The sequence below is a fragment of the Grampus griseus genome (assembly GCF_964374135.1).
Source record: "Grampus griseus genome assembly, chromosome: 12".
Lineage (NCBI taxonomy): Eukaryota > Metazoa > Chordata > Mammalia > Artiodactyla > Delphinidae > Grampus > Grampus griseus.
The window spans coordinates 18233993-18245607 of NC_139006.1; positions in this window are offsets into that span (position 1 = coordinate 18233993).

The following is an 11615-nucleotide window of genomic DNA, read 5'->3' on the forward strand; positions in this document are numbered from 1 at the left end:
TAGGGAAGGGGGGGATGCAGAAACACAGCAGGAACAGCCAAGAAACAACAGTGCAGCTACAAGAGGGGCCTGCTTCCTCCTCAAGGACTATACATAACAAAATATCTTTGAGTTCTTCTGCAGGAACTAAGGCCCTCCTCACCCAGGTGGACGAAGGCAACTCCAGGCTGAGCACAAGATTCTGGGAACATCACCCTGCTATCTCACCAGCAACCAATCAGAAGAAAGTCACACGCCCTTCAGCCCTCACCTCAAATGACGCCTATAAAAACTCTTCCCCGAAAAACCATCAGGGAGTTCCAGGGGTTCTTCTGAGCACAGGCCACCTGTTCTCCTTGCTCGGCCCTGCGATAAACCTTTCTCTGCTCCAAACTCCGACATTTCCGTTTATGTGGCCTCAGTGTGCATCCGGCACACAAACTTACTTTTGACCCCTTCACATCTGAATAAAACAAAATCCCTAAAGGTCACTATTTTTCTTGTTGAACATTTATCCTAGCCTTGCAGATAAGCACAGACCACTTACCAGCCAGCATCATCACACACTGGTAAATAAAGAAAAAATGTTTTAAAGAAATAAAATAACTATTATTCTGTGTTACTAAAGAAGTAATACATGTCCATCACTGGAAAATCACAAGATGGAAACAACCAAAAAGTATATTAAAACGATTCATACTCCTATTATCCAGAGTTAATTTTCTATCCTTTTGGGTGTATGTTATTCCAGTCTTTTTCTGTCCATATTTCTCCACCCCTCACTTTTTTACTTAACACATGTAATGAACATTATTTTTATAATTACCTTTTTTTCAATTTGCCAGCAGTAAGTTCATCTGCGTGTTGAAGTCATGTGTACCGTGTGTCTTAGGTGCTTCGGGTTCTGAACACAAGAAAGGGGAGCCCTGCCTCATGGTGCTTACGATCTACAGGCAAGAACTATTGAAACAAGCAATTACACAAAAATTACTTACTTATTCTCGTGATACGTGTTACAAAGCAAAAAAGAAAGAGAAAGAAAGGAGGAAGGGAGGAAGGAAGGAAAAGGAAAAGGGAAGGAGAGGGGAAGGGAAGGAGAAGGGAAGGGAAGAAAAGAGAAGAAAGAAAAGAAGGAGTTTTTGAGAATATAAGTTCATGAACCTTAGCTGGGTGAACTTGTAAGCTGATCCTTAGTGGGATCAGGGGAGGGTCCTCCAAGGAGGGGACAATGAAACAGAGACCCAAGGATAAGCAGGACTCAGCAAGTAGAAGCATGGCAGGAAGGGCTTTCCAGCAAAGGCTCTGAGGGAGGAAGAAGCTGTCTGAGAAACAGAAGGCCAGTGTGACTGCAGTGCAGTGAGCAAATCGTGTGTGTGTTTGTGTGTGTATGTGCACGTCCACAGGGGTTGAGAAGCTTGTGGCGGGGGGTGGGATACGAAACAGTGTAAAGAATTTGTCTTTAATCTAAAATCAATGCAAAGCCATTGAAGAACTTCAAAGCAGTCAAGGGACACAATCAGCTACTCGGTTTAGGAAGAGCCCTTGGGCTGGGGGCGGGTCCAAAAACGGAGCGGGGGAGATCCAGTGGGAAGCAGTTGTAGTGATGCATGAGCTGGCAGAGGGTGGTGGTAAAGGCAATGGGCAGAGGTGGATGGAATCCAGAGACATCTAGGAAGGAAAGTGGAGATGGGGACTTGGCTGTGGGTGGGATGTACAGGGGGCAGGGGAACCGTTCAACACCATGGGTTTTGAACACCACGGGCTGATGGATATAGGAGGAGAAGCACATGGATGGGGGAGGTCTGGAGTGGGATGCAGGTGATCAATTTAGGTTTGTGCAGGCTGTGTCTGAGGCATCTTTGAAACATCCAAACAGCCCGGAGCGGCCGTCAACTGACAGGTTATTCCTCTCCCTGCAGGGTGGGCAATTTACAATTACTAAAGCTGATTTTTCTCTCTGCAGTCAGGAAGCAAAGAGGGGGGAAAAAAGGAAACAACCGAAACTGCACTGTGGACACTCAAGACAAATTCTGTTCCACTCTTGTGGCCAAAGTAGAGAACCGTCAGGAAGGGAAGTGTGTAGGGGGACAGAGAGGAAGGGGTTCTATTTATTCCCATCCTTCAAAGATTCTAGGATAGCAGTCACACATTTCAACTGAAATCCACAACGTTTGCTGAGTACCCCGTACACGGCAGGCTCACTGGGGAACACAGGAATTCTGTCTTTCTCTTAGTGCCTCCCTGGAGAAGACTCAGAAACCATCCCTACACGGTCTGGAGTGGAGAGACCTTATTTTGAGCAGTGGCAAAGACAAAAAGTTCATCAGGACGAGTAGTCAAAACTAAATTAGATCCACATGCTAAGCAGAAGCTCCGTCAGCTCTGACAAATGATTAGGATTAAGTAGAAATATGTTTTCTTTTGCCCCCCCCCCCCGTCAACCTTTTCCTGGTGTTTCTTTCCCTCTAAAAGTAAAGAGAAGTCTAACAAGCGCCTCAGTGAATGATGTGGAGTTCTCCTGGGGTTTTCAATTTGGCTGTATTGATTTATAAGGTCTTTTCAACTACTGAATTCTTGGTGGCAGTGCGCAGGGCCAGAGTACGTGAGAATCGTGCTCCATTGATCGCAGGTACTTAGCAAGGGGGCATTTACGTGTCTGCTTTAGATGGATGAAGTTGCAAATAATGAAGCTTCCCACGCAACATTTATTAAATGAAAACCTAGAATTCATTAACACAAGAACTTGTATTAGAAAGAAAGGGAGGGGGGGCTGGAGAAAAAATAGGGACTACAGTAGTTATCATGAACATAATATATGAAGCAATTTGAATTCAAGGGAAGGCAATTTAGAATCTTATTAAATTTTCTTCTCGCCTTTTATTGTGTGAGCATGGTTGGGTGGCTTCTGGGGAGTCATTGATCAAAGCACAGGTGCACAGGGAGGTGGGGACTGAAAAAGACCAGTTCCCAAATCCTTGCTCTAGTGAAAAGGGGGCTGCTACCCAGTGCCTAGGATCCGGCTCAAATCAGGAACTCAGTAAATGTGAATGATAAATAATGAATGAATGGCTGGCTGGCTGGACCAGGATTGGGAGAGACCATTAAACATTAGCTGTGGTTGCCAAAAAGGCTGGCACAGCGGTTAGCTAAGCCCTGTCAGCCTCTGTTTCCAATTCATTTCACTCCTTCACTCATTCATTCATTCATTCATTCTCTCACTCATTCAACATTTACTGAGAATGGACCATGTACAAGGTACTAAGTTAAGTACTCTATTAATAGTTTCCTAGGGCTGTCCTAACAAATTACTACAAACCAGGTGGCTTAAAACCACAGACATTTATTTTCTTAGAGTTCTGGAGGCTACAAGTCCAAAATCAAGGTGGTAACAGGGCGTGTCCCCTCTGAAGGCTCTAGGGAGGAATCCTTCCTTGCTTCTTCCAGCTTCTGGTAGTCCTGGGCATTCCTTGGCGTGTGGCAGCATCCTTCCAGCCTTTGCCTCTGTCTTCACATGGCCATCTTTTCTGTGCCTCTGTGTCTCTCGATCTCCCTCTCCTTATAAGGACATCAGTCATCAGGTTTTGGGTCCACTCTAATCTTGTGTGACCTCACCTTAACTTGGTAACATCTGCAAAGACCTTATCTCCAAATAAGGTCACGGTCACATGTTCTGGGTGGACATAACTTTTGAGGGGACGCTGTTCAACCCAGTATAAGCACTTGGGGAAACCCAGATTGGTGCTTGCTAACAGTTGAACAGGGGACATAAGAGAAACACACATATTCAGTATGTAAATATATAAACACCTCCCAGTTTGCAGGATGTCAGGCTGGTGACCTGATTTATCCCCTTGAATCCTTCCTGCTCTTGCTGAAATACAGAAAGTGATGCTTCTTTTTAGAGATGAAGAAAAGAAGGTGCAGAAAGGTGAAATCACCCAGCTGGTAAATGGCAAAGACAGGGCTTTCTGGTTCCTTTTATATGCTTGTTGTAGGTAAGTGAGAAAATGCAGGTAAGTCTAAAGAAAAAAGATCGTAATCCAACCCCACATAGGTAAACACTGTTAAACTTTGGTGTGTAATCCTTCTGGAATTTGCAGTGGACATTTTCTCTGCCTGCCGAGCGTCCCCATTCCCATCTTGGGAACCGGCCCACGCATGTTGCTCCAGAGCAGGCTTCTGGAAGCCTGACCCAATCTTGGCTACAGCTGATTAAGTCCTGACTGGGTGACTGACCCACACTGAGTCAGTCAGTGCCGTGACTGGGACTTGGAATAGAGATCCAGAGGTTCCACCCTCCATCTTGCTGAGCCCTGTGGTGAAGCAGGTGAGAACCTAGAAGGGGCAACACTGCCTCGTGATGTAGGTTTAGATGCCGAGGAGAGTGATCTGCAGTGAAGGAGCGGGAGGGGGCCAACGTAGAGAGAATTCAGAGACGTTTCCATAATCCAGCCACGTGCTACCCTGGAGCTTCCGCAGCAGCCTTACGGAGATCCCTGGAAATCTCTCTTCTCCAAATCAACTAGATCGAAAGGGTTTCTGTTACTTGCAATCAAAAATCCCATGGCAGGGCTTCCCTGGTGGCGCAGTGGTTGAGAGTCCGCCTGCCGATGCAGGGGACGTGGGTTCGTGCCCCGGTCCGGGAAGATCCCACATGCCGCGGAGCGGCTGGGCCCGTGAGCCATGGCCGCTGAGCCTGCGCGTCTGGAGCCTGTGCTGCGCAACGGGAGAGGCCACAGCAGCGAGAGGCCCGCGTACCGCACACACACACACAAAATCCTACGGCAAGTAGCAGAAAAAAACAACAACAACGTTGAAGTAGCTTAAACCATAGACATTTATTTCTTTATATATCAAGTGGCTGCAGGAAGGTAATTCTGGGATGGTTCACTGTCATTAAAGGTGTAGGTGTCTATTTTCTTTTTGTCCTGCCTTCCCCGGCAGTGACTTCCCTCACAGTCACGAGACGGCTGCCGCAGCTCCAAGAATCACATCCTCACAAGACAGTGTCCAAAATCAGGAAGGGAAGATAGCTAAAGCAGAAAGGGATTTTCCCTGCCTATACCTCTCTCTTATTGAAGGGTGAGAGGAAGATAATTTCCTGAAAGCCTCTCTGCAGATTTCCCTTATGTGTGATCGATCAGATCTGGGCTACATGGATACTTCCAGACCAGTCAATGGATGAGGGCAACAGACGTGCTACGACTGGTTTAGACAAATCTTCACGCATCCCCTGGGGCTGAAAATATTTGTCCAATACTGCAAAATTGCACTCATAAACTCTTCCGTGAGTAAGGAAGAAAGCGATGGAATGGTATTGGGAGGGTAACCCATAAAGTACTCCCCAGTGCTAATAAGTTATCTCTACTGTTTTCAACCTATGCTATTCACTTAAAATATTGTGACTGTCTTTCTATTTTGATGAATATACAAAATGCATGACTTTATCCATTACAATACAGGACAGTGATTCTCGACATTGGTATACAGCCAGTGATTTCTGCCGTCTGATACACCCACCTCTCTGCTGCTGCCTTGGCCACAATCCTTTCTCTGACCCAGCTGTCAAAACCAGTTGTGTCTCTGTCTTCCTTTTCCACTTCCTCGTTGATTTTTCTTCCTCAGGTAAGACTCGGGTTTCCAGAAAGGGTCATCTGCTTCCTCCCTCCTTAGAGCACTCTGCCCATTTCTGAGGCCCCTGAGGGTGGACAGCCGACACCTAAGGCTTGGCCAGGTGAGTCAGGAACTGCAGAGAGGATGGGCTTTTGGGTAGACACTGGGGTCTCTCTCTGGAGATGCTGGGTTCTGATTAGGGAATCCTCGGCCCCGAAGTGATTTAAGTGAGTGCCCAGCACAAGCTGACTCAAGCAGTGTGCCTTTGAATTTTGTGAATTTTGCGAATTTCCTTCCAGGAAGGGAGGGTGAGGCAGTGTGGCATCAAGGTTAAGTACACAAGATACATGCACCCCAATGTTCACAGCAGCACTAGTTACAACAGTCAAGACATAGAAGCAACTTAAGTGTCCATCAGCAGATGAATAGATAAAGATGTGGTACATATATACAATGGAACATTAGCCATAAAAAAGAATAAAATAATGCCATTTTCAGCAACATGGATGCAACGAGAGATTATCATACTTAGTGAACTACGCCAAAGAAAAATATCATGTGACATCACTTATATGTGGAATCTTAAAAAAAAGATACAACTTATTTACAAAACAGAAATAGACTCATAGACACAGAAAACAAACTTACGGTTACCAAAGGAGAAAGAGTGGGGAGGGATAAATTAGGAGATGGGAATAACATACACACACTACTATATATAAAATAGATAACCAGCAAGGACCTACTGTATAGCACAGGGAACTATACTCAATATATTATAATAACCTATAAGGGACAAGAATCTGAAAAATTCCTGTCACACACACATATGTATAACTGAATAACTGTGCTGTACACCTGAAACTAACATAACATTGTAAAGCAACTGTACTCCAATTAAAAAAAAAAAAAAGCACACAGACTTTGGACCTGGGTTGACCTAGGTTTGAATCCTGCCTCTGCCACATAGACACAAATTACTTAACTCCATGACTCTGCTTCTTCCTTTGTAAAATGGTGATAATAATATCTTTTCTGCAGGTTATAGTGTAGATTGGTGACAGTGCATGTAAAGTGATGAGTAGAGGGCCTGGCGTGCAGAAGATGCCCCAGAAATGAGAGCTGCTGTCGGTGTTGGTACAGGATTTTCCCGGTGACCGGTTCCTCTCCTTGCCCCAATTCTCCACAAGAGGGAAGGATGAAGAACAACTGTGCCCCTCAATTTCCTCGTCCGTTAAGAGGGAAAATAATTAAATGGGGTGTTGTATGTAAAACACCCAGCCGTTGTAAGTACTTGGTAATCATGAACAATTAAAATGAACACTGCCACGACTTAACACTAGTCTGATGTTTCTTTTTGCATATAGCAATTATTCTCCTAGTGCCTTCTAGGAGCCATGCCCTGTGCTTGGTTCTGGGGGTTTAACAGTGGCCCCGACAAACGCAGTGATGTGTCATCCCACCCGAGGCTGGGACATTCACCTTTGCCTGGGGAGTAGGTATCTGTGCGCCAGGCCCTTTGAACACAGCTCTCCCTTCGGCACCCCTGCAATCACGGAGCAGGGAAGGGGTGAAGGATTGAGATGGGAGAATAAGTGGGAATAATGATTCTGTCAGGAAGAAGCAAGAGCCACCAAATGCAAAGGGACACAGGGGTCCCGCTGTTACGGCAGCAAAGGGCAGAAGCTCTTTCAGGCAAGCCCCCCGCAGCCCCAAGAGATGCTAAGATGCATCCAGTTCAGCGGGCGAAATAAGCCCAAGCCTGTGCGTCTGAGAGTCCAGCTCTGGGGTCGGGGAACGCGGGCTGTGTTCAGACAGCTCCGGGAGCGAGGGCCCACCAGTCTCCTTGGTTGGCCGCGCTGGACCAAAAGAGGCCAGCCAGACTGGAAGGATCCTGGGGAAGTTTAGGAAAAGAGAGCATTGGCCTCTGTTTATGACTGATTCCACCTTGGAGTGGCTGTGAACATGGGCTCTGGAGCCAGAATGCCTGGGTTTGACTCCCTGCCCCTCTCCCCTAACCAGCTGTGTGAGCTTAAGAAAACTACTCGTCCTCTCTGAGCCTTAGTTTCCTTGCCTATAAAACCGGGATGAGAATTGTACCTACCTCGCAGGGCTGCCACGAGGATTAAGTGAGATGACGCATGTGTAACGCTGGTTATCTCATTCGATCTGCACAACCAGCCTGCAAGGCAATGCAGGATCTCTGCGCCCATTTCACAGATGGGAAAACTGAGGCTCAAGGAATCCCTCAAGGGCGGATGCTGGGTTGTAGTTGTCCTTATTTGTCTAGTATCTATTAAGTCTTCAATAAGTGGTGGTATCACATATCATTCCAGGTATGTGACCACTGATTGCATCCACTGAACAAGGACTTGAAAAGATCCTGATTCCAAACCTCATCTTCCATGTGAATAACTCAGTGGAGATGGGGAGTGCCCATTATAAATACGCTTGCCCGTCAAGTGGTGGTGATGTGGTAAGCATTACTACTACTGACTGAGCACTAATTATATGCCAGGCACTATGCCAAACATGGGACAAGCATTCTCACGGGATACTCAGTCGCCCTGCGAATCGGTGCCGTTATTTACTTCTATTCCACAGACGAACAACCTGAGCCTTATAGAGGTTAAAGAACTTGCCCAAGGTCATCCCTCTGGGAATGTCAGAGCTGCGATTCCCACCCAGGGCTTGTCTGCCTCCGAAGTCTGAGCAGCAGGTCTACCCTGCGTTGCCCAGAGAAGGTAAATGACTCGCCCAAGGCCACACAGCGAGCAGCAGTGCAGCCGAGACACGATCAGGACTCCGGCTGCCTTCCTTCAGTGCTGCCGTCTCCACCCCTCAGCTGACTGAAGTCTACTTCACTGTGCCTGGAACTTTCCCAAACCCCCAGGGAAGGACAGAAAGCAGGAGATGGGGAGCGGGGGTTTCAGCTGTTCCCTTCAGACCTCCACAGTGGTCAAGTGACTTCCCAGGTTGGATTCCATTTCCAGCCAGAGCTGAAATGTGTCAGGTGTTCGGCAGCAAGAAGTCAAGCCCGGCCACATGTGGCGGGAATGGAGGGGGCTCATGATTTGCCAGTGGCGTCCAACTACCAGCAAACTGTCAGAACACGCCACCGTGGGAAGCCGGTGTCAACGAAGGCTCCACGTCTGAGCCAGATAGCAGGCGTGGAACGAGGAGGGGGCATTCCCCCGGAGTCACTGCCATGGCCCTGAAGGGGGCTGCCTTTCCATCTCAGACCCTGAAGGCAGCAAAAGGAAAAAAAAAAGGTGCATCTGGTGTCTCTGTGGACTTGTGGCCATGGGGTCCTGGAACAGAACCATCGTACGTGGATGGGAGGCAGGGCTTGGGAGGCGGAGCTGGATTGACCTAGCTGTGTGACCTTGAACTTATTTATTTATAACATAAGCATTTCTTTCTCCATTCTAGAGTAAGAATAATGCTACCTTTCTTGTAGAATTGTCAGGTAATTTTAATGAGCGAGTCCTGATAAAAGTTTTAGGAAGGTACTTAGTAAACACTCAACACACAGCAGACACAGGCACCTGCGCGCCATTTCTAGCTTCGTGCTCATCCCTGACGCCCAGTCCTAGCCATGCACAGACAGCTGTGGGACAATTCAACGAAATGGCTATTTCTTGCGTAGCTCCAATAATGGGAGTTCAGTCTTTGCACTGCGTCAGAGCTTTGTTGTTTGTCTTACTGACTTATGCTCTTCCTGCTTTCAAGAGCAATATGGGGTGGTGGTTTGAATTCCTGCTTTGCCACTGACAAGCTGTGCGTGAACTTGGGCAAGTAACTGCACCACACAGCGCCTCGATTTCCTCAAAGGGGACTAGTAATTCCTCCCTCCCAGGGTTGTGGTGAAGTTTACATGAAATTTAAAGCTGATTTAACTGTGCGTATATACGTATACACATATATGTACAAAGATACATACATGTGTCTGCATCTATGCATGGCACTAAGTACATGCAACAGTGCATGGTAAATAGTTCTTATCTAGTGTTGGCTGTTCTTACAATAATATTATTATTTATTTATTAATATCACCTAATTAATTATTGATAATATTAGCATAGGGTCTGCCCCATGAGGCTGGACAGAACAAATGTTATACTCTATAGTCAACATCCAACAACAGTCACCGAGTATCTGCTGTGTGCTAGACATCATGCAGGGTTCCTGTGACGGTCACAGAGGCTTGCCTCTCAGACCCTCCCCTGAGGGAGCTTGGTTGACCAAGAGCCTCCTGCTGTTGCATCTTTGGACCACCCCTTACGTTCACACTGGGCTGTGCTCCTCCCAGATGCTCCCAGCCAAAGACTGAAGGCTGTGGGGTAATAGAACCTGGCCAGTCCTGCCCAATACGGGACCCCTCCAAACCGCTTTCCTGAGGCTGCCGTAATGAATTGCCGCAAACCGATGACATAAGACAAGAGAAGCGTATTCTCTCACAATTTTGGAGGCCGCAAGTCCAAAGTCAAGGTGTTGGCTGCATTCCCCCCAAGGAGCCACTGTTTTCCTTTCTGCCACTACTGCCCAATTTGCATCTTCCGGAATTCTCTGCATGTGGGATGACACAGTATGTATTTCTTTTGTTTGCCTTCTTTCACCCCATGTCATTACTTTGAGATTCATTCACGCTCTTGCATGAAGTAATGCCAACTCTGACTCCTACATGGGTTTTATTTTTGTGAGGCTCAGATAAGGGAACAGGTGCGAAAACTACTTTTAAAATAATAAAGCCACATAGGATGATTTGGAAGCAACCTTCTGCCTAAAATATCTATCCTCCCCGTTTCCCACTTCTCTGCCTAGTGAACTTTTCCTCACCTTCCCTCACACATCCATCCTCACTGCTGTGAGTGCTGGCAGCCGACGGTTCACAGCTACCCCACGCTCAGTCGAACTGCCTTTGTTGGATGAGAGCTGCCTCCTCTGAGAGGTTATCAGTGACTGACTGATCAAGGCGGGACAACGGCTGGGCTACCACTCATGGTCCAGAGCTCCCCACAGGATCAGACTGAAGCTAGACTCCAGCGGAGAACACATCTTTACTTATCTCCCCACACCCTGCCCTATGCCGCGTCCCTCGATCCCTTTCTCCCTCAACAAACCCTTTGCACGAATGCCCAGCTCAGTCTCTGCTTCTAAGGAATCCACCCTAGGGAAGCTGGGACAAGAAGTGGCCCTAGGAAGCCAATTCTAAGCATGGAACTCTGGAGTCGGAGCACGTGCTGCTTTAACGGTAGTGGGGAACCCCTCATTGGGGACAGGGGGAGTATTGATGGACCCGGGCTCGGTGTAGCAGGACCGTCACTAAGACTTTCAGCTGGGGTGGGTTTCGGGGGAAGGGGGTACATAACTTATGCAGTGTCTCTGGCATTTGAACGACACAGGGGAAATAAAAACTGTAAGAATTAGAAAACTGAACAACCGTTCCCTTGAATCACTGGATTCATGAAACAGAGAAGATGGCAGGCTCTGATCTATTCATTATCATTGAAAACCATGTGTAAGAGTCAGAGTGCCTCCTCCTTGGGAACATTTAAAGAGACGAGCTGAAAAAATAAACAAATAAATTAAATAAAATAGATAGCCAACAAGGACCTACTATATAGCACAGGGAACTCTACTCAATATTCTGTAATAAGCTAAATGAGAAGAGAATTTGAAAAAGAATAAACATATGTATATGTGTAACTGAATCACTTTGCTGTACACCTGAAACACATTGTAAATCAACTGTACTCCAATATAAAATAAAAATTAAAAAAAAAATAGAGACCAGCTGAAAGGCAGACCGAACTGAAAACCAGGTACAAGACTCAATTGTGAAAGTTACTGAACTTCAGAGGAAGCTGAAGTCTCAACCTAGGCAAGTCCTCGATGCCTAAGTCAGCACCCTGATAGGGAGGGAGACCCTGAGAACTGGAGTGAGGGTATCTGGGAAGGGGCACTTGAGAACCTCAAACCCCCTGCAGAAGCAGCCCACTCACCCTTGTCAGAAGAGAATA